This window comes from Cetorhinus maximus, chromosome 15 (assembly GCF_964194155.1).
Source record: "Cetorhinus maximus chromosome 15, sCetMax3.hap1.1, whole genome shotgun sequence".
In the NCBI taxonomy this organism is placed as follows: domain Eukaryota; kingdom Metazoa; phylum Chordata; class Chondrichthyes; order Lamniformes; family Cetorhinidae; genus Cetorhinus; species Cetorhinus maximus.
In genome coordinates, this window is record NC_135893.1 from 28,041,935 (window position 1) to 28,065,987 (window position 24,053).

General features: G+C 46.3%; 1 long non-coding RNA gene across 2 annotated transcripts in view; it reads right to left on the reverse strand.

Annotated features, from left to right (window-relative positions):
- LOC144691196 (uncharacterized) overlaps positions 1–20,879 on the reverse strand; it is a 58,880-nt gene extending 38,001 nt beyond the window's left edge. The window contains exons 1-5 of one of the 2 annotated variants that reach the window (XR_013579053.1): positions 20,845–20,879; positions 17,320–17,400; positions 16,855–16,977; positions 5,215–5,457; positions 3,046–3,868 (exon numbers count right to left, since the gene is read on the reverse strand). This is a non-coding gene — a long non-coding RNA (uncharacterized LOC144691196). Of the gene's footprint in view, positions 1–3,045; positions 3,869–5,214; positions 5,458–16,854; positions 16,978–17,319; positions 17,401–20,844 lie in introns of those variants that run through there. The other variant, XR_013579054.1, reaches the window with a different exon arrangement.
- Between the last annotated feature and the right edge of the window lie 3,174 nt (positions 20,880–24,053).

Genomic DNA, 24,053 nt, shown 5'->3' on the forward strand with positions numbered 1-24,053 from the left:
TTGTTTGCCTAACTTGCTTTGGATAACGCTCACAATCATCAGGGCCAGGCTTCGCAGGCAGCACGACATCACTTTTAGGCGGCTCACGGGCAGGTCTCTACCTACCAGACCAGCTGTAAGGTGAGGGTGGCTTTTCAATAGCTGCAGGGCTATGGCTTGCTTGAGGAAAGGGGGAGAAGTGGCTGCAGGCAATGGAAGAGACTGCAGGGCTAGGGCATTACTGGGGAAGGAGGGTATCCCAGGGTGTGTGTGGTGACACATGTTGATCTGTGTAAGTGGCCTCAAGGTGGTGAGGGCTGAGGAGACAGTCTCCAGAGGAGATGAGGCCAAATGGAGATGTGAGAGTGTGTGTGAGAGAGTAAGTGGTGATGTCCCTTGAGCTGGCAGTGAATGAGATGCCAGTGAACATGTGATGGCCTTGTGAGTGTGAGTTTAGAGTGCTGAGATGGTTTCCTTACCCTGGTGACATGGATGAGATCATTCATCCTCTTTCTGCATTGGATGGCCGACCTCTTCTGCGCAGCATTGGCACTGACCACCTCTACCACCGCCTCCCAAGCTGGAGTGGTGACACTGATGGGCCTCCTGTGGCCAGAGCGGGGGTAGAGGACATTGCGGTGGGCTGCAGCTGTATCCAGAGGCACCCCAGGGATGCATCACTGAATCAGGCAGCTGTAGTCTTCTTGCCTTTTAGGGCCATGTCTTTTGTGCAGCAGTCCTGATCTGCGAGCGCTGAGAGGTGTGCATGCGGCTGCACTTTACATATGGCGCCTGGCGTGAGAAAGAGGCGAGGTGATGTCATGGTGGGTGAATGAGATCTGGCCCGCCGTCGAAACGGCATGCTTCCTGGGAATGCATGATTAATGCGGCGGGATTGGGATGATACGGCGTGAAAAGCTGCCATTGCGGCCAGCAGGTAAAACCTTCTTTTTCCCACCTGTTACCACGCTTAGCGCAAATCTGGAATGATCCCGCCCTATATCTTTCTCCTCGGGCTGAATTTTGTGATCCCCTGGGGAACATTGGAAGGTGAGGTGGGGGGAATGAAATTGGATGCCACACCATCAGCACTGTTCTCAGCAGCTACCCAACTGCGCCTGCTGCAACTTCACCAGCGATGGGGGAGGTATCGAGAGGCTCATCTACCTGTCTGAAGCCCAAGCAAGAACCTTGAGTAGCAAGTCATCACCTAAGGGCCTCCTCCGCTGAGATTTTATTGTAATGGTGGGAGGCTGGATCCAAGTATCCAGCCTGCTGGGTTTTACTGGGCTGGCTGTTCAAGGTGGTGGTGAGGTTGCCCCCTTTACAGGCCCCTCTATCCTCATCGGATGCCCCACCCAAGTTCTTCGCCTATGACCCCCACCCCACCCGACCCATCCCGCGTTTCTACTCTCCCCGTGCCCCGTCCACCCACTCTCCCACCCCCTCGGCCTGGCCTGCCAGCCTGGCCCAGACAAGACCCTGGACTTAGCTTAAAGTCCAGCTCCACTGCAAATCGTGGCCCTCAGGGACTGTTGCAGTCCCAGGAGCGGCCACTGCTCCCAGTGGTGCTGCTGGGACCAGAGAGATGCCGGCCATTTGTTTGGCCAGCAGCTCTCGGAGACAAACTTTCTGCCCGTATGGGGGCGGAAGGCCTGTCGCAAGCCAATTAACAGCCAAGTGCTGCAGGGAGGGGTGCTCTCCTCCCTAACATTATGATTCTGCAAATGGTTGGTGCTTTCCAAAGCTCTTTAAAGTTGCAAACGTCCGCAGGGAATGGTGTGGCAGATGCCGAAGGACTTTTGCTGACATCAAAACTTCTGCACAACCCAATTTTTCCCAGACGTGGGTGCGCTGGTAGACCTCCTCCTTGGAATAAAGTGGGGCTGTGAGAATGATCAGAGGCCAGGCAAAGCAGGACAAGCTGCTGGAAGAGGGAGGAGGAGAAGGGCTCACAGCAGGAGGCCATAGCAACCCAGAGTGTTCAGGGAGCAATTCTTCCACCTGAATCACAGTGAGGAACAATGTGCAAGACGTCTGAGCTATAATGAGGATGCCCTCACGGAAATCTGCAATCTGCTGCAGATACAACCTCCACCCCAGAGCAGGGCAAGTTCTGTATTGCCAGTGATTGTGAGGGTGACAGTGGTGATGAACCTTTATGCGTCTGGCTCCTACCAGGCAAGAGCCCGTGATATGTGTATCATCTTGCCGTTTGCCACCTACTGTTGTGGAAAGGAGATCACCAAAGCTCATTATTCAAGGAGCGCTGACTGCATTTTCATTCCGTCTTGCCAGAGACCAGCAAGTGGAGCGAGTACGTGGCTTCACTACGATTACAGCCTTCCCCATGGATGCTATAAACTGAAGCCACATCACTTTTCAGACATCGGTCTCAACTCTGTCCTATTCTGAAACCAAAAGGGATTCCACTCCCTCAACATCCAGCTGGTGTGTGATAATAGGCAGCGTATCATGCAGATTAGTGCCTGGTATCCTAGCAACAGTCATGATACCTTTATTCTGTGGCAGTCTGCTGTGCCAGCTGTATTTGAGCCCTCACGACAAAATCAAATGGGGGCTGCTGCACAATGAGAGCGTTCCATGGATGCCTCCACTCCCACACACATGTACAACATACATACAATGAAATCCGTGCTGCCAACAAACTGTGACATAATGCTTCTGCTGCCTGGACCCTCCTGGAGGACCTAGCAGAGTGGGTGTCAGGATTTGTAGTGGCCTGCTGCATGATGCACAAACTGGGAAGGGGATAACACCTGCCACCACCTATAGAGCGAGAAGCTGAGGTGCAGGAACATGAGGAGGAGGAGGAGGATGAATAGGAAGAGAGAAGACAGCCAATTTATGCTGGGTTGTCTGCAAAGAACTCATCCAAGCACAATACCAGTAACCACAACTCTAATTTTCTCTTCATCAAGAGTCCGACACCTTCCCCTCCCTCTACAACTGACCATCATGGTGTCTGCTTGTAGACCTTGCAAAAATTAAGGACACCACAAAATAAACATTCCATACCAAATTTATACATGAAATCATGCCGTATTGCAGACAGAAGTCAACTAATCACCCTTGTGCAGTTCCTTAGAACTTGTCCTCTTTGTTCCTTTGCCTGTTCTAGTGCTCCTATACAGTGCTACCCCAGTAGTTGCAGTATGGATGGTGGAAGGTTGTTGACTTTCAGTGGGAGAGACTGCAGGTGGCTTTGCAGAACGACCTTGGGCAGCTCTTGTTCTAGAAGGCCCGGCTGTGGATTGCATGATTTCGGCGCGGGCGACACAAGTCTGGGCAGGTTGGCTGACCGGGATCAGTACAGGCACTGGTAGAGTAGCAGGGGGCGGGAGGATGAATGCTGTCACCCTGAAAGCGGGTTCCTGCTCTGTGGAGCTACAGCCACTCCCATGGGCCATACCTCAGTAATCCTAACAATCTGTTGAAGGACAGATTGCTGACCTGCTGTGACACACTGCAAGCCTCTTTGAGCATTGTAATCCACAGCCATGAAGGCAGCAGCCTGAGCTTCCACTGCAGCACTCAGACATTGGATGGCAACTGTTTGTTCTGCAATGGAAGTTGCGATATCGACAATCAGATGCTGCTTATCCGTGAGGAGTAGATGGCAAAACGTTGTGGCCATTATATTGGGTGATTCCAGTAGAACTGCATTTGGCTGTTGAGCAGTTGGCTTGGAGATGCTTGGTTCTCCAGGTTAGCTGAAGAAGTTGTCCTGTTTCCTTTTTGACTGTGGCTTTGCTGACTTGTGACTTGCCTCCAGCACAGAGAGAGAGACTTTTACGTCTAAGGTGCAGGGATGTCTAATTGCTATTCTTCTGCTGTGACCTTTACAACACACACTAGTGCACCAGAACTAGAACACTATAGCACACAGATGAGGTTTGGAACTGGCTTTTTAACCCATTCCCTTGTGTATTCCTGGAATGGAAAAACAAACATGTCTTTTGCCCAGAATCTGTTCTCTTTCAACTCAGATCATGTCCATATTCTGAGAGATAACTCAACAGGAGATGGTTTCTGCTGAGGTGGTAATCAGTCTCCATTGTCTCTGCAATCACAGGCGATTAGAGTTCAGCCTGTTGCATTGTATCTCTCCTTTCAAAGTATCTGTCTGAAGTGGGCCTTGACACCTTTTTAGGTGCGACATTCCAGGGCCTCTCTGGACTAGTCGGTCAAGAATAATCCACATAGGAATGTTCCAGAAAATGGTTACTTTACAGTCTCGGCCAGCTTTTGCTTGTATGCCTTGTTTTAAAACAAACATGTCTCCCTCAAAGAAGTTCAATACGCCTGTAAGTAATTTGGGCTGTGATCCACTGTCATGACACTGTGTCTTAAGTCGTAGCAAGTCCCATTCCCCTATCACCCCTATGCTCACTGACCTACATTGGCTCTCAGTCAAGCAACTTCTTGACTTTAAAATTCTCATCTTTGTTTTTAAATCCCTCCATGGCCTCATCCCTCCTGACCTCTGTAATTTCCTCTAGCCCGACAATCCTCTGAGATCTCTGCTCCCCACTAATGCTGTTCTCTTGAGCATCCCTGATTTTAATCGCTGCACCATTGGTGGCTGTGCCTTCTGTTGCCTAGACGCCAAGCCCTGGTATTCCCTCCCTGCACCTCTCCGCCTCTCTACCTCATTTCCTTTTTTAAGACATTCCTTAAGCCCTGCCTCGTTGACCAAGCTTTTGGTCATCTGATCTAATATCCCTTTATGTGGCTCAGTCTCATATTTTGTTTTATAATTCTCCTGTGAAGCATCTTAGCATATTTCATTATGTTAAAGGCGCTATACAAATATAACTTATTGCACTTGCTCCTTGGCATTGACCGCACCCTTTCGAACAGGTTTCCCAATGCACCAAGCATTTTGTCCTGCAATCTCACCAGCAATTTTCTGCAGGCTGCATCAACAAAGTTCTCCTCTGAGTCCCCTGCAGTGGAACCAATGGGCAGGATTTTCCGGATATCAGCATTTCCCTGCCAATGTTGACTGTCCGCAGCCATTTAACACTCAGCAGAGCTTATAAGGGAGGGTGTCCTGCCTCTGAGATCTGCCGGCCAATCCGATTGGGGGGGTGGGGGGAGGCGGAGGTAGTAAGAGGTGTATGCTTGCACCATCCACAGCTTGTAAATTAGAAGACAGTGGGATGAGGAGAACATGGGATGTGGGGAGGAGGAGTATGTATGCAGATATACATTTAATGATTTCAGCCCCGCCCCTGGCCACAACCACAGCAACAGCCATTCCAATAATGGCCATGACTGCCTCTTCCCTGGAGGTCAGGATGTGCAGGCAGGCCTGACCTAATCTTGTTTAGCTTCTGCCGCCTCCTTGTATGCTACCTCGTCCTCCAAGATCATGTCAATCGAGCATCATCTCATATGCTTGCATGGTGAGGTTGTCATGGTTGAATAGCTGGCAGTTTGTGCAAGCTGTGGCTGTGAGGGAAGGAGAAAAATTAAAAAGTGGGCTACATTGAAGTTTTTCATGCAAAGTAACAAGGTGGGTAACGGAAAGTTTATGCCATGTTCCTCGGAAACCCCATTCTGTTCGCAATCTGGATAATGCTTCCCCATCAGCAACCCTCTCACAATTCTTTACAGGATATAAGAAAAGCCCAGTTGTCTGATGGATCCTTTCTCTTTACTGCTCGCCTCCAATGCCTCTCGCTTTGCTGCAATCTTTCTTCCCTTGGTACAGCAACGCTGCTCTGAACTTTAGTCTCTTGTGACTTCACAGCTCCAAACAGACTCCTGTACATTTTCCTCTCCTGCTTTTCTTACCATATTGAAATCAAGATTCAAATGAGTGGGAAAAGGATGACTGAAGAAGATAAGTACTTCTGAATGAAATTCAACTTGGCTGGGGATGCAAAGCAGGCGGTATCACACCTGCCGCCTCTTATATGTAGTGCCCAATATTTGGTTCCCTTGACTTCAGTCTGAATATCCAGCATGCATAAGGCGGACAGCAGATGCAACATTGCCCATTTTGCAACCCACTCAAATGGGATTTTACTCTCCTCGAGTTTTGAGGCCCTGGGGAAGAGGCCTCTTGTGTAACCTTCTGAAGGTCTTCAGTTGGCTAGGGAACTTTGTCATTGGGCAGCTTCCTTATAGTTAAAAGATGAACTCCGCTGACAGAAAATTGGTTGTCAGTCAACCACCAGCCTTTAAAGCTGCAGGAGTTATCTATGCACTGAATTACGGAGTGAAGGAGGAAATGAAAATATCCTAGTGGTTTTCCCTGTTGCTAACTTAGGCTTAACCCTGCAGTAGGTGGAGGATAATTCTGCCTGAAGAGTGTAGGGTATCCTATCAGAGAAGTAATCTAACATCTTATACCCTAGACAAGATCCGTCTCCATTTGTAAAGTGTAATTGCTCATCTTTGTTAAATTGAAATTTATTTGCATATTTAGAATGTATGTTGAGGATCTAAACATATATTGACTGGGGGTGGGGCATTGATGCAAAACTGGAAGATAATCTCACCACTGGTACTTCTAAGAACTCTCAAAGTTTAACTCAAATGCAGCTGCCAGATTTGACTGACAGGCAGCATTGGAACTTGACCCTCAGGCTTGTGGCGCTGTCCTGCTAGGCACTGTACTTCACTCTTTTGAACCTGCCTCAGACTTCTTGCATTATAACATATTTGTTACCCTCAGAACTCAACTCTTAAGTGACACACATCTCAGCTCATCCATCCAGAAATAACCTATAGTCCTCCCATGACAACACACAACTTCTCGCTAAAGGATTCCAGCCTCTGCGATGAAAGTCAAAGTCCACATTGTTGATTACTTCTTTGTTCGCGTGGCTCAGTGAAAGCACTGTTGCTTCTGACCCTAACATTTATAGATTCAAGCTGCAATCCAGAGCTGGAGCACAAAATCTAAACTTACACTTGGATGCATTGTGCAGTATTGAGGGAGTTCTGTATTGTCAGAGATGCAGTCTTTCATATGAATGTTAAATTTAGGGACTATCTGCCTGATTAGGTGGACATAAAAGATCCCATGGCACTTTTTTGAAGAAAGATAGGGAATTGCCCTGCTCTGCTAGCCAATATCTATCCCTTAATCAACTCTATCAAAACAGATTATTTTTTTGTTTGTTCATTCATTCATTTGCTGTTTGTGGCTCCACCATTCAACATGATCATGGCTGACCTTGGGCTTCAACTCCATTTTCCCACCCATTCCCCATATCCCTTGATTCACCGAGAGACCAAAAATCTGTCTATCCCAGTATTCAACGATAGTGCATCCACAGCCCTCCGGGTTGAGAATTCAAAAGGTTCAGAACCCTTTGAGTGAAGTAATTTCTCCTCATCTCAGTGACAAATGATCATCCCCTTATTCTGAGACTGTGATCCCCGTGTTTTAGATTCCCTGAATTGGCTGCTGTGCCTGCCTACAAAACAACAATGATTACATTTTGAAAAGTCATTCATTGGCTGTAGGCTATTGGCTAAAGCATTATATAAATATAAGTTCTTTCTTTTGTAAGAAGAACTTTCTAACATCAGTCTTAAAGTGTGTTAGGACCTGATGAGAAAGCATGAACTGGCTCCCCTCTATTCAACCTCCTCGGTTGGCCACAACAAAGGTTTAAGTTTCTTTTTCACGAGAATACACCTTTTCCAAATCAGGACGTATTTAACTATTTAAGCTCTGAGCAATAAGAAACCAATCAAGCAGGGTTTTCTTGAGTCAAAGAAAGAGCAAATTTATTAATCACTAAACCTGAGAAAAATAATGAAAATGCAATGTCAAGCATTTGGCCCTCATGCAGTTATTCAGGCCCATACGTAGATACACACACACACACACACACATAAGGGGAGCTAGAGTCCAATGAAGAAAAGGTAAAAGAATATATGGCTAAGTGTCCTTTGATTGTCCTTGAGGTGTACATTTTAAAGGCTGCGGCCGATTTGGGTTAGCTGGTTTCTAAGATGTGGTCAGATGCAGAAGATGTTGCAATTATTATGAAATCTCAGTTTGCTGGTAGGTTTCTGGTAGAGCTGGCTTCTCGAACACCGGTGACATGTTTATTCCGAAGGAGGGAGAGGGAGAGAGAGCAGCCTTCAGCCTGTTTTCTCTGCTGAAGACTTTCTTGACACTTCCTGTGCCACTTGCAATCTCTCTCTAGTGGCTGGGAAGCTTTGCCTTGGAATACTTCACCCATTGTTTATTTCCAAGGGGTTTGGGTGTGCCTATCTGTGGCAGCCATTGTTTCATTATCCAGCACTTTGCATTTTTAATGTCCTTTCCTTGGACAGTTATGAGTTCTAATGAGTGTCTGGGTTATAGGAAATGTCTCTCTCTTCACACTCCCCTGAACGTGATTTGTTTGTTTTGTCATCTTCACCTTGGAATGTGGCCTTGCATTTTTAAGCAGTTTGCTCTATCTCAGTTCAAATTGCAAAATTTCCAGCAAGTCGTAAGTTGAAAAATCATATTTCAAAAAATAAGAGCATAGCCTTGTGACAATGTCCCTCAAATCAGTTTGAACCTGCATCCCTTTGTACAACTGTCAGAATTTAATTTGAAGTAGAATTTATCATTTCAATTCTCTTTTTTGTTGCTCATTTTTTGCCCCTCTCTTCCTCTTCAGAGGAGGTTCCATCAGCGGAATACACTATCCCCATTAGATGGGATGCAGAGGAGCAGTGCCTTGAAAATGAAGGAGCGCTGTGCTGTAATACTCAGGGGAACCTTCCCGGGAAGATGGGGACCTGAGATGCTGAAAGGCAGGCTCGACAATCAAACAAGATGCAAAGAAACTCTGGGACAACTCTGTCCTCACACAGCAACGAACCGGCAATAACAGAGAAAGTGCAGCTGCTCTGGGGCCTTTTATCCCGCCCGTGGATGAGGAAATGATCAAAACGTGATTTCCGTCACCCATTCTGCTCGCACGATGAGCTAAAAATGATACGGGCAATGTAAAATCATGGTTAATAGACTTTTTAATGACCTTAATTGGCCCTTTAATCATCAGCGGGCGCTGCTCCAACTCCCACGCATGCCTGCCGACCTCAGTATTGCACATGCGTGTGATGACGTCGGGATGCACACCCAATGTCATTTCGCACAATTTTACGTGCGTTCGGGTCAGGCGCGCGCAAGTTTCAGGCCCATATTTTCTAAATGGTGAGAGATGACAGAGCTCTGAGATGCAGAGAGATCTGGGCATCCTAGTGCATGAGTCGCAAAAGGCTAGTACGCAGCTACAGCAAGTAATTAGGAAAGCTAAGAGCATGTTATTGTTTATTGCGAGGGGAATTGAATATAAAAGTAGGGAGGCTATGCTTCAGTTACACAGGGCATTGGTGAGACCACACCTGGAGTACTGTGTACAGTATTGGTCTCCTTATTTAAGGTATTATGCAAATGCATTGGAAGCAGTTCAGAGAAGGTTTACTAGACTAATACCTTTTTTCTTTCATTCATGGGACGTGGGCTTTGCTGGCTAGGCCAACATTTATTGCTCTTTCCTAGTTGCCCTTAAGAAGGTGGTATGAGCTGCCTCTTGTACCGCTGCAGTCCATGTGGTGTGGGTACACCCACAGTGCTGTTAGGGAAGGAGTTCCAGGGTTTTGACCCAGCGACCGTGAAGGAACGGCGATATATTTCCAAGTCAGGATGGTGAGTGACTTGGAGGGGAACCTCCAAGGTGGTGGTGTTCCCATGTATCTGCTGCCCTTGTCATTCTAGGTGTTAGTGGTGGTGGGTTTGCAAGGTTCTGCCTAAGGAGCCTTGGTGAATTCCTACAGTGCATCTTGTAGATGGTACACACTGCTGCCACAGTGCGTCAGGCATCAAGTGGGCTGCTTTGTCTTGGGTGGTATCTTCTTGAGTGTTGTGGGAGCTGCACTCATCCGGGCAAGTGGGAAGTATTCTATCACACTCCTAACTTGTGCCTTGTAGATGGTGGACAGGCTTTGGGGAGTCAGGAGGTGAGTTACTTGTTGCAGGATTCCTAGCCTCTGACCTGCTCTCGTAGCCACGGTTTTTATTTGGCTAGTCCAGTTCAGTTTCTGGTCAATGTCAACCCCCAGGGTGTTGAGATTGGGGTGTTCAGTGATGGTAATGCCACTGAACATCAAGGGGCGATGGTTGGATTCTCTCTTATTGGAGATGGTCAGTGCCTGGCACATGTGTGGCATGAATGCTACTTGCCACTTGTCAGCCAGCCCAAGCCTCGATATTGTCCAGGTCTTGCTGCATTTGGACATGGGCTGTTTCAGTATCTGAGGAGTCGTGAATGATGCTGAACATTGTGCAGTCATCAGTGAACATCCCCACTTCTGACCTTATGATGGAAGGAAGGTCATTGATGAAGCAGCTGAAGATGGTTATGCCAAGGACACTACCCTGAGGAACTCCTGCAGTGATATCTTGGAGCTGAGATGACTGACCTCCAACAACCACAACCATTTTCCTTTATGCTAGGCATGACTCCAACCGGTGGAGAATTTTCCCCCTGATTCCCATTAACTCCAGTTTTGTTAGGGCTCCTTGATGCCACACTCAGTCAAATGCGGTTTAGATGTCAAGGGCAGTCACTCTCACCTCACCTCGGGAGTTCAGCTCTTTTGTCCATGTTTGAACCATGGCTGTAATGAGGTCAGGAGCTGAATTGCCCTTGTGGAACCCAAACTGGGCACCAGTGAGCAGGTTTTTGCTAGGCAAGTGCTGCTTGATAGCACCGTTGATGACCCCTTTCATTACTTTACTGATGATTGAGAGTAGACTAATGGGGCGGTAATTGGCTGGATTGGATTTGTCCTGCTTTTTGTGTACAGTACATACCTGGGCAATTTTCCACATAGCCGGGTAGATGCCAGTGTTGTAGCTGTACTGGAACAGCTTAGCTAGGGGCACAGCAATTTCTGGAGCACAAGTCTTCAGCACTATTGCCGGAATATTGTCAGGGCCCATAGCCTTACAGTATCCAGTGCCTTCAGCCATTTCTTGATATCACGTGGAGTGAACTAAATTGGCTGAAGACAGGCATCTGTGATGCTGGGGACCTCTGGAGGAAGCCGAGATGGATCATCCACTCGGCACTTCTGGCTGAAGATTGTTGCAAATGCTTCATCCTTATCTTTTGCACTGATGTGCTGGGCTCCCCCATCATTGAGGATGGGGATATTTGTGGAGCCTCCTCCTCCAGTGAGTTGTTTAATTGCCCACCTCCATTCACGACTGGATGTGGCAGGACTGCAGAGCTTAGATCTGATTCATTGGTTGTGGGATGGTTTAGCTCTACCTATCACTTGGCGCTTATGCTCTTTGACATGCAAATAGTCCTGTGTTATAGCTTCACCAGGTTGACACCTCATTTTTAGGTATGCCTGATGCTGCTCCTGGCATGCCCTCCTGAACTCTTCATTGAACCAGGGTTGATCCCATGGCTTGATGGTAATCGTAGAGTGCGGGAAACACCGGGCAATGAGGTTACAGATTGTGTTTGAGTACAGTTCTGCTGCTGCTGATGGCCCATAGCGCCTCATGGTGCCTAGCCTTGAGTTGCCAGACCTGTTCAAAATCTATACCATTTAGCACGGTGGTAGTGCCACACAACACGATGGAGGGTATTCTCAATGTAAAGGCGGGACTTTGTCTCCATAAGGACTGTGCAGTGGTCACTCCTAACGATATTGTCATGGACAGATGCATCTGCGGCAGGCTATTTGGTGAGGATGAGGTCAAGTATCTTTTTCCCTCCTGTTGGTTCCCTCACCACCTGCTGCAGACCCAGTCTAGCAACTATGTGCTTTAGCATTTGGCCATCTCGGTCAGTAATGGTGCTACTGAGCCACTCTTGGTGATGGACATAGAAGTCCCCCACCCAGAGTACATTCTGCACCCTTGCTACCCTCAGTGCTTCCTCCAAGTGGTGTTCAACATGGAGGAGTACTGATTCGCCAGCTGAGGGAGGGTGGTATGTGATAATCAGCAGGAGGTTTCCTTGCCCATGTCTGACCTGATGCCAAGAGACTTCATGGGGTCCGGAGTTGACGCTGAGGACTCTCAGGGTAACTCCCTCCTGACTGTATACCGCTGAACCACCACCTCTGCTGGGTCTGTCCTGCCCGGTGACAGAACATATCCAGGGATGGTGTCTGGGATATTATCTATATGATATGATTCCCTGAGGATGACTTTGTCAGGCTATTGCTTGACTAGTCTGTGAGACAGCTCTCCCAATTTTGGCACTAGCTTCTAGATATTAGTAAGGAGAACTTTGCAGGTTCGACAGGGCTGAGTTTAACATTGTTGTTTCCGGTGCCTAGGTTGATGCCAGTTGGCCTGTCCGGTTTCATTCCTTTATTGAGACTTTGTAGTGGATTGATTCAACTGAGTGGCATGCTAGGCCATTTCAGAGGGCATTTAAGAGTCAACCGCATTGCTGTGGGTCTGGAGTCACATGTAAGCCAGACCAGGTAAGGACGGCAGACTTCCTTCCCTAAAGGATAACAATACTTGGAATGGGTAGCTTGTTTTATGAGGAAAGGTTGGACAGGCTAGGCTTGTATCCACTGGAGTTTAGAAGAGTAAGAGGTGACTTGATTGAAATGTATAAGATCCTGAGGGGTCTTGGCAGGATAGATGTGGAGAGGATGTTTCCTCTTGTGGGAGAATCTAGAACTAGGCGTCACTTTTAAAAATAAGGGGTTGCCCATTTAAGACAGAGCTGAGGAAGAATTTTTTCTCTCAGAGAGTCGTGAGTCTTTGGAACTCTCTTCCACAAAAGGCGGTGGAAGCAGAGTCTTTGAATATTTTTAAGGCAGAGGTAGATAGATTCTTGATAAGCAAGGGGGTAGGCAAGAATGTGGAGCTGAGGTTAAAATGAGATCAGCCATGCTCTTATTGAATGGCAGATGAGGCTCGAGGGGCCGAGTGGCCTACTCCTGCTCCTAACTTGGATGTTTGCATATTCGTTACGTATGTTCGTATTACCTCCCAGGTGCTTCGTTCAAGTGTGTGAAGCCTGAAGTTCTCAAATCCAGCACTGAACATAAGTTTAAGAGTAACCTAAATTAGTAAATTGTAAAAATGTCTAATCACTGTTGGCTATATTAAATATAATCCTTTCAACATGACAGTTATAAATACCCTGGCAAATTAGTTGTAATATTAAAAATCCTGGCAGGACACAAAACAAAGACATGTAAAGGGTTAAGAAAGATCTTTAATTAAAGGTACTGTAGGCACATGGCTTAGATCAGTTAATTTAATAAATAATTTGTGCTCCAGGAGGTCGGATAAATTCTAAAGAGATGTTCAGTAGAATTATACTTGTTCTGGCGGTTGTAGAAGTGGACATTGTTCTGGATTAGAGTGGAGATGATATTGATGGCGACTGACATAGGTTCCCTGCCTTTTTGTTGACCTGGTGATTCAATTTAGATTCAATCGTGGCTTTCAGAAGAGAATTAGATCTTTATCTGAAGAAGAAAACTTTGCAGGGCTAAGAAGTAAAGGTGGGAGAGTGGCATTAGGTGAATTTGCAGACAACTGGCACAGACACAAAGGGCTGAATGGTCCCCTTCTCTGCTGTAAACATTCTATGAATCTATGATGTCAGTTTGACCCAGTTGGTAATACTCTTACCCTGAGACAGAAGGTTTGAGTTCAAGCATAACTCCAAGATTTGAACAAATAGTCTCAGCTGGCCTTTCAGCACGGCACTACACTGTGGAAGATGTTTTCTCTTGGATGAAATGTTAAACTAGCTACCTGAGACTCTAGATGTAAAAGATCCCATAGCTCTATTTGAAGAAATGCAGGGACTTCTGCTTTGTTCAGACCACTATTCCATTCTGAACAAAAACAGATTAGTCTATTGATCTTAGCTGGTGTTTGTGGGACCATCCTCTGTGCAGATTGGCTATTGTGTTTACCCACATAATAACAGTGACCGTAATATGTTTGGATGTGATGCACTTTTGGGATATCCTCAGGAACATACTACGAGTGCAACTTTTAAAAGTTATGACTGAAAACCCATCTACTAATAATACCACCAGTTGTGAAATAATTCATTTTTTATTAATTAAGAAAATGCTATTATAGAGCACAGGATTGCTTGTCTTTTCTAAAATCTGTAATTCGAGTATCTACCTTCTACCTATCTCTCTCTTAGTCGCTTGGCAGTATAGAACTTGAGTATTACTGAATAAGGAGGTATGTTGTCAAAGCTTTTCATCTTGTACTCATCAGGGCAGATTCACAACAGAACAACAATTGATACTGCTTGAGAAGAGGGTGCTGATTGGTTGACAATTGAAGTCTGATTGGTAGAGGTGTTGCCATGGGGAATGCACCAAGGAACAGTTAACAGCCAAACTTTGTTTAAATTCAAACCAGGCAAGTCGACTCTGATGGGTCAAGGCATTGCCATAGGGGATGAATGAGCCAGGAAATGGCTTTTGTTTAGTTGAAAATGGCACAATGCGTGGACATGTTCTTTTTGTTTGCAAAGGACAGGGCCTCGTGTGTGAATATATGTAGCTTCTAGTATGTGTAGTCAAGCCACATTGCGAGCCTGACTGATAATCCTAAATTGGTTGTCAGTGTAATTCTTAGCGCAACCAGGATTGTTTAGCAAGTGTTGGACATTATGTCCTGAGTTTTGCAAGCACGGGCTGGTTGAACACAGTCGGTACTTTGCCTGTTGCGCACAGCTGAAGGGACGTGCTGTTTGATATGATCCACCAGTTGTTGGGAGGTACGGCCTACATACCTGGCATCACACCAGCATTGAAATTCATATACCACATAACTCATTTGTGCAATTGGCAGAATGTCTTTTTTGCTTGATGGCAGGGTCCTGTTAGTGGAGAATACCCCTCGTGTTGCGACTGCGTAGTAGTAGCGTGAAGTGGCTAGCTTCGCCTGTTGCCCAAATTTTTGAGACTCAAATTGCGCTCAAATTCACCTTTGAAATGGAGCAATCAAATGAGCTCCCTTTCCTTGATGTGCTAGTTGAGAAATTTGCTACTGCTCTACTACTACTCTCTACTGCAAGCCTATCTTCACTGGTCAATATATGCATTGGGGTTCCTATAGTTTCACAAGCTATAAGATTGACCTCATTGGCAATCTCATAAATAGGGCCTGAGCCATTTGCTTACTATGCAAGCTTGATGCTGATGTACGGCGCATCAATGCTACCCAGCAGGATAATGGCTACCCCAATCAGACCATTGCTCGCTTTATATCACACAAACTCATGAATGGGCCTAGGGCCACCACTTTTGGTCCTGAAAAGTGCCCAGTCTACCTCAGATTACCCTAGAAGGGTAAGGTGTCTCAAAAAGGTGTCTCGGTGGGTAAAGAGTAGTGGCAGAGAATTATATAGGGCAGTGTGTGTTGTGGGCATCAGGTGAGGGACTGGCAGCCTACAGTCTTTGACTTGCGAGTGCATTTCTATTAGCACTTGTTGAGGGAATAGATACATTAGCATTGCAGATGTAGTCCTTACGTCAAAACTTAGTTCTGAAGAAGGGTCTATATATAAATCCTAATTCAACAACAGTAGATACCACCAGTATTTAAACAATGTCGTTTGCTAAGGGAAGGACATGGTTTGAAGTCATGTATCATTTAAAGCCTCCCACCATGTTATGACCCTTCTGTTAATGGGCTGTCACCACCCAACATTGTGCTTGCTGGATCATTTTTTAAAATTTTCCTCTCAATGTCCCAAGTCTAATAATGGACAATTGGCATTAGCTATAATGTCAGATTTCCTCAGTTATTGACACCCTCATCAATGAGTCAGATGGTCCCCATAACGAGGTTCGAGCACATAATTTAGATTGATACTTCTGTGAAGTACTGATGTAATGTTGTAGGGTTGAAGGTTTTGATTTGTATATATACGCATAAAGATGAGTAAACATAGACTGCCAGCCCCATTGATGCCCATCCTATTTACCAAACTGTGCATCCTTGTGTACCACTCTCCTTGGGGAAAGGGGGAAGTTCAGGGTTAAGAACAACAGAGGAAATAAAAACTGTGGCCTTCATTCTTGGGAAATTCATATCTTGACTTTCCTAGCTAATCAATTAAGCTCCAAGAGGCCATGGTTATTTACGACACTCCAAATTCCTTTGAAACATAGAAATATACATGACTGGAAATTATCATCTCTTTCCATTGGAACAGTCTCAAATGGCAAATTTCACACCCTGCTTTACCACTGATACCCCTGAGTAGCTCTTGAGATGCTAAACTATAAGCCTCATCCTGTCCTTCTGGCACAGATTAAAGATTTCAAACTTGATGGAGAGCTGGAAGTTCTCCTGGTTCCTGTCCTTCAATGAATGCCATTGGAGATCAGATTGATCACTTGTCTGATTACTTTTTCTAGGAGACAGAATGGATGTTGCATTTATCTTCATAATAATAGTGACTGCATTTGAAAAAATCTAATTCATTGCTCTGGGCACTTTGAAATGTTTCAGCATGTTATAATTATTATTGCTAATGAATACACAGCTGGGTCTGATTATAGAATTTCAGCGGACCAAGTATTTCATCTTGTACAGAATTACCAATATAGGCACAATCATCGTTCAATTATAAAATATTACTCAACTTATTGATAATAATGGCATTCCCAGCATAAGCTACCTGCAATCATTGTAATGTTCATATTTTGCATTATAATTCTAAAAAATAGTTCCATTACAGAATAAGTAACTTAATTCTACAAATATCTGATGCACCCATAATTTGTACTATCAAGCTATTAGCATTCAACTCTCGACACAAGTTTGAGTAGTGATCATTGGTTGTGAACACTGACCTTTTGCTTTAACACAAGGGCTTTCTGATCCTTTACTCTGACTTTAGTTCTTCCTTGATAGCTTTGACCTTTGGCATTCAAAGCAAACTCTTGGTTGGTCAGGAAACCCTTGCACTTCAGAATCTGTAAGAGATAAATTGGAAATAATTTGATTGGCTGTGACTGAGAGCACAGAGTTTGGAAGGAGCTCTATTGACCTGAAGTATCCCTCTTGTTCGTGTCTGTAAGCGATAAGAATGTAATCACTCTGTTTGCTCCAGTTAATTTTCATCAGTGCCTTATCTACTCGAACAATTTCACAAATGCTTTGATAATTCCAACACACAGTGCAATGTCTTTAACTTGTTCAGTTGATATGGCCTCTCATATTATTAGTGTTGATAAGTGTGCTATTGCATTATGAATCTTCATTGGTTTGCATAGCATTCAGAGAAATAAAGACCAGTTAAAACAGTAGATACATACCATACATCAGGCAATATATTCATTGAGAAAATCATCCTATTTGGTTCGCTGGTCTTAGATTGAAATCTTGTGTCCATTCTCCTTGCGGAATATTTTATCTCAATGTAATTTGCAGTACCAACATTTGAGAGTAAGTTTTCACAAGATATATATTTTATATTTAAAATTCTGAATGCTCTTAAGATTGTACCCTCTATTCTTGTAATTGTATCAATGATATTCCTCCATAATTCTACCAGGAAACTATACATTCTGAGATCAGATTGAGGGTGGAAAATTTGAAATTCCAAAGTATGGGAAGAAATGATTGATCATGGATTGAAATGCATTTGGATGAGTTGCAAGAATGAGTTATACTTGGGTTTGTAGTAGATATCACTTCAGAGCTGCTGAACTTAAGATGGAAGGCAACAGGAGCAATTGGATGAACAAGACCCGGACTAGTTATGGCCAATGGAACATGCAGGGTAGAATTTTACTTCCCGTAGGCATGTGCCCAACCCGATTGGGTGTAAAATTGTGTACGATGACGTTGGGCGAGCATCCTGATGTCACCGTGCACTCGTGCAATATTTCGATTGGCGGGCGCACGCGGGTGCCGGAGCAGCGCCCGCCATTAATTAAGTGGTCACCTAAGGCCCTTAGCAGTCCAATTGATTGTGACTTTTTTCTAGCCCATGCAATTTCCAGCTCTTCGCAAGGGCAAAACGGGCAGGCGGGCAGCCGACATTTTCACAAACCTCCTCCAAGGGCAGGGTAAAAAGGGTCAGCAGCGTTGCCAGTATGAGTAGTGAGGAGTTTTGGAGATAGTTGGCCGCTGGTTGCTTTTTGGTACTTGGCAACTTATTCTGTGTTGGGGGCTTCATTCTTAGCATTTCCAGGCTTCATTTCAGGGCTCATTGGTGTCTGCAAGGCCCTCGGAGGATTCAGACTGTGTGAACCCTTCCAGGTATCAGGCAGCCTTCCCTTAACCTGGTAATGGGGATTGTGGTCTCCACTGGAGGCACCTCCTCTGAGAAAGAAGAGAAGGGCAGAAGGGAGAGGAGGCCAGGTGTCCCAATAGCAGCTTCCAGGGGAGGGACCTGTGGGAGGAGAGGCGCAGGCACAAGGGGCGCAGGACCAGCAGGTGGTCTAAGGTGGAAGGGGCCGCAGAAGATGCCACTATCCTGCTGCCAGGGTTTACAGGCGGTGGTGCAGCTACCTCAATATGTCTGAGGTGCAATGCCGAAGGAGGCTCCGCCTCTCAAGGGAGACGGTGACCTCCATTTGCCAGATGATTGGGCCTGAGATCAGCTCTGATTCTGTGGGTGAACACCCCATGCCAGTGGCTCTGAAGGTCACAGTGGCCCTCAACTTCTATGCCTCCGGCTCTTTCCAGGGGTCAGTGGGGGATCTGTGTGGAGTCTCCCAATCAGCTGTCCACAGTTGCGTCAAGCTGGTGACTGACGCTCTGTTCAGGTGGGTACTGACATTTATTCTTTACTGTACAGGGGAGGCCAGCCAGGCAGAGTGAGACAGAGGCTTGGCAACGATCGCTGGGTTCACCCGCATCCAGGGTGCCATTGACTGTACACATGTGGCCACCAAGGCGCCAGCAGGTCAGCCGGGTGCCTTCGTCAAATGGAAGGGATTCCACTCCATGAACGTGCAGATGGTATGTGACCACAGGATGCAGATTCTGCAAATCTGTGCAAGGTACCCTGGCAGCTCCCCTGACGTTTACAAACTGAGACACTCCCAGGTGCTGAGGCTCTTCAGTGCTTCAGCCCGACTGGATGGATGGCTGCTGGGTGACAAGAGCTATTCGTTGAAGAAGTGGTTCACGATGCCTCTCAGCCACCCAAGAACAGAGGCAAAGAAGTGTTACAATAGGAGCCATGCCTCCACAAGGGCGGTGGTAGAGAGGACCATAGGTCTTCTCAAGATGCGCTTCCGATGCCTAAGCAGTTCAGGGGGAGAACTACAATACCCCCCCAAAGCGGGTGTCACCGATTATGGTTGCATGCTGTGCTCTCCATGATCTGGCACTGGCAAGGGGTGATTCACTGGAGGAAGAGGATCTTGACGCAGCTGCACAGGCCACAAAGGATCTCCACCAGATCCTCCCACGCATCTAGCTGGACATCCAGCATCTGCCGCCTAATGGACAACTTCAGAGGCTCATCATCAACCTTCGACTGAGCATCGTCCTGGTCCCTAGCAGTCCACCAACTGCCGGTGCCCTGGGCACTCTATGCCTTGTCTGCACCTCAAGCAATTGTGAAGTGCCCTCACCAATGTGCACCGAGATACTAGCCACCGCTCTAATGCCCACCGAGGTGTTGGTATCTGCACTGGTGCCTGCTTCAGGGAGCGGGTGTGACGCAGGTGCAAATGACGCCTGGTGCCGCAAGGCACTCAGTTCAAGCAGCCAGCCTTGGCCAGCTCTGGAGTCACTGACAGTTGGCACTCAGACTCCAGCATCCTGAGGTCCATGTTGGGGGGATGGCCAGCCAACACATCTGCACACTGCCATGCCAACATGGTAATCACCCTTCCTGAGCACAGCAAGTCATTGAAGCACTTCCGGCACTGCATCCAGGAGCGCCGCACCATGTCACGGCTGCTGGTCAGCGCTGCCACCTCCTCCCATACCGCCTTGGTGAGGTGCGGTGGCCTCCTCCTCCCATCCCTGGGAACACCTGGCAGTCCCCTCCTCCAACAGGGCGGCGAGGCACTATTCAGAGAAGCGGGGGGCTGAGTGCCCACCCGACCTGCCCTCTGGCCTGCCATGTCCAGCTGCACTCGGGTCCCTAGTGCCGATTCGGCGGACGCCCTCCATGGCAGCCTTCCAGGGGCTGCCTGGGCCGTTTTTAAACCGGCTGTAGGTTGCCATTGGACCCGGCGGCCGACAGGCCCCCACCCCCGCTCAGCCCCTCCCGTCCAGTGCAGAGTGTGTTTCACGTTGGGTGGGCCTTAATTGGCCCACCATGAAATCGCGGTCAGAGCCCAATCGCGGGCGGAGGCCCATTTCGTGGCTGCTCCCAGGTCTGCCCGCCGACGACCAGAAAATCCTGCCCGCAAATTTGAGAAGCTACCAATTGAAGCTGAAAATTAAAAAGGGAGAATATAACTCAGGAGCATCAGTGGGATTTGAAAATAGGCCATCAATATGACTTAATGCAGAACATAATAAGATGCAGCTACCTTTTAATTGGACTTGAAGACAGGATAGGCTGAAAATTGGATTTTGCGTTTAAACAGGGTGTCAGTGAAACTTTAGTACCGTAAGTTGCTACCGATGGATTCTGTGACTGAAACAAACTGACGATGGAAAATAAGTTAAAAAATAGATCACCAATTGAACCTCACACTGCAAAATGGCTGAATTTAGATTTAATTGTGGCTCCCCTTTATTACAATTAAGCATATTAATTCAACTCATTCATATTGTAGAATTGGATAGATTCCATCATGTCTACCAATTATTTCAGTAACTCACTTAATAAAAGAATCTATACATTAAAATGGTATGCTTGCACATACTTCCCTTCCATCATGCTTCATTTTCTGTCTGTCACTGTCCCACTTCAATGTTCATCACACTTCATGTCATACTGTGCCCTATCAGTGTAACACTTAAGATTCATTCACTCACTCAAAAATTATGGGCAATCATAAACCAATAATGCACACAATTCAAGAGCTTTTCAACTTATCTATGAAAGTCAGAATTAAAATAGCCAATTAAAATTTACAAAACATTTTACCCAAAATCAAGTCAAAAATGACATATCCAAAGTCTACTCAAACAGAGCAGTGGCCCAATCAAATCACTCAAACCACTCTTTGAAAATTCTTTCGGAGCCATTCACCTCAGTCAGACAACTAAAAGATCAAAATGAGGTTTGTAGAATAAAGAAGTACATATTTTATGTGATTAAACTCATACAAAATTGCCTTTAGTGTGCTTAATGTGCTTACTTGAAGATCTTAGCCTCTCCGAAAGGTCTGGGCTTTCATTTGGCGTGGGATTTTACGGCCCCGGTGTGGCGGGGGAGGGGCTGGAAAAGGTGGCGAGCCATTCAAAACTCCATTGACTTCGGTGGGCACGGAAGATCCCACCAGCAGGAGCGGCCATAAAATTTCACCCATAGTAATCCCCAAGGCAATCATTCCATCAATTAATGGGAGATGCCACAGGCCATTCACCAGCGTGTCTCAGTATTATCCTCAGTCAAGTGCAAGTATGTTTTCCCTTATAGTGCAAACAGATGTCTGTATTTCCTTTCCAGTTTGCCCCAATGATGGGTAAACAATAATTTTTTTGAGGTAAAGCTTTACATTTGTTCTCGACTTCTTAAAGAGAAGCTTAGTAGGCTAACTAGCCAGACATCAAAAATACTTTGAATTTATAGGTATATTGGGAATTTGAAAACAATGGAGTAGGCTTTTCTGTGCTGCAGACTTTAAAAAGACAAAGAATGCATATTTTTATAGCGTATCTGATGGTCTCAGGACATTCCAAACACTTAATAGCCAATTATTTTTTAAGCGTAATCACTGTGGTAATGTGGGGAAATGTGCATACAGCAAGTTACCACAAACAGTAATGGGATAATGACACAATAATCTGTCTTTGGAATGTTTGATGGATGAATATTGGGCAAGACATTTGGGAGAACTCTCCTGCTCTTTTTCAAATAGTGCCATGTAATCTTTTATGTCCACCTAAAAGCCCAGGCTTCCTCAGATCCCTGGAGAGGGAGTTGAACCCAAAACCTTCTGGCCGGGATTTTTGGGCCCCCTCATGGCAGGACCCACCGCGGGAGATTCGGCAGCCCAGCCAAAAGTCCATTGACTTTCGGCGGGACCGGATGATCCCGACGGCAGGCGGGGGCGGAAAAACCCTTGGCTTTGAATGAGCCTGCTGGTGCCCAATTGTTCTGGTGGAAGGCGGGTCCATGCTGAGTGCAGGGCACGATTAGCATTCAGTCAGCAGGTTGCAGGTGGCAATGAGCAATCCTGGACCTCCATCAGTTCCAGGTAACCCTGGGCAGCCTGTCAGCCTTTGAGCCAGAAGAGGACACTCCATGGAAGGATATTTCCATCTCGCCGTGTGGGGGAGGAGGCAGATGACTCTCTGACAGTGGTGGTCCTGGCTGGTTTTATATAGCACTCCTGTTCCTACCAACCCCATTAAAATACAGTAGAACCTACCCTTGGGCTCATCTTTGGCTGGACTGACCTCTGTCTGGTTATTTTACATTTGAAATAACAAATGGCACCCTATGTACATGATAGGACCCCAATTTACATCTTAAAAGGGCCTACTAACAGACTTAGAGAGATGCTCTGAAGCACAGTGGTAGGCCGAGGAAAAAATTGTGACAGCCATAACAACGTTAGGTATGGGGTATTTCCACCAGGTGAAAGGCCTCAGAATTCCTGCCAATAAACTTCAACAGAATATTTTAACTAACAGAATATTTTATTTTTCTGCGTCTTTGCTTATGCTATGAACTTATTTCTGAGCCTATTTATTTTTCCCACATGGAAAGCCAACTTCCGTTGATCTCTGAAATCTTTTCAGATGAGTATTTCGGAAAGCCTGGCAACTATTTTTTTCAATACTTTCAGCTTGCAAATTTTATAATTAATTTAGCAAGCTGTGTAAGGGAAAGGCTGGGCGGAATCTTGTGCCCTTGCTGGTGGCGATCTTGGAGGCCAGAAGGCTGCGTACTTAGGTGGGATGGCTGTGTACCTGAACCCTGCTGCTTTCCCGCCTCCACCCGAATTAAGTTCTGGGTGAGAAGGCCCATGGTTGAACTTCCTGCCCCGCCGCTAATTGACCAATTAATGACCACTTAAGAGCCTCATCCTGCTGCCACCGGTATTAACCCAGCTGCAGGTGGGTCTGTTGTCATGCTTGTGCATTACAGGTAAAACTGTACCTGGTCACTTCTGGGGGAGGGGGAGGTGAGAGGAAAGGGGTCCCTCGATCAAAAGCACTCAGTGTCTGATCGAGGGACTGGACATTGGGAAGGGGGGTGCCTGCTGGGGGCCACCTCCCTGCCTTTGCTGTCAACCCCCGGTACCCCTCTCCCTGCAAAACCCCTCCCTACGAACTGACCCTTCTTCAAAGCTGAGACAATAAAGTTCTGAAGAAGAGTTACATTGCACTTGAAACGTTAACTCTGTTTCTCTCTCCACGGATGCTGCCAGACCTGCTGAATTTTCCAAACCTGCTGAGTTTTCCAGCATTTTCTGTTTTTATTATAGGAAGAATTTAGAACCTGGACACACAGGTGACACTACAGAACCTTTTCCACTGGGGGTTTGGAATGGCACATTTTCACCAATTATCTCATTCACCTACCACAGGAAGTGGCTGATCAACACACTGCAAGAATAGTGAGGCAACCATAAGATGATCCCTAAACAAGATAGAGGGATTCCTGTGCACCCTGCCTGATAAACTAAACCTATCCCTGCTCCTCCATGAACACCCTAATCCTGAAGAGCGTAACCCTACCAAGCCGGCCTGCATAAGTAGGTTGAGAGACTCGATTGTATCAATGTTTGCCCCTGTTCATACCAAACTAAAAGTTGTAAAAAAAAGCAGCAAAGCAATGTTCAATTAAAATACTCGTCGAGTAAGTGGGCTTTATGAGAATCCAGTGGGCAAATTCTGTTCTTTTGCAGGAATTGGTTAAGCACTCATGAATACAGACTGATGAAGCCATGCCCTCAGG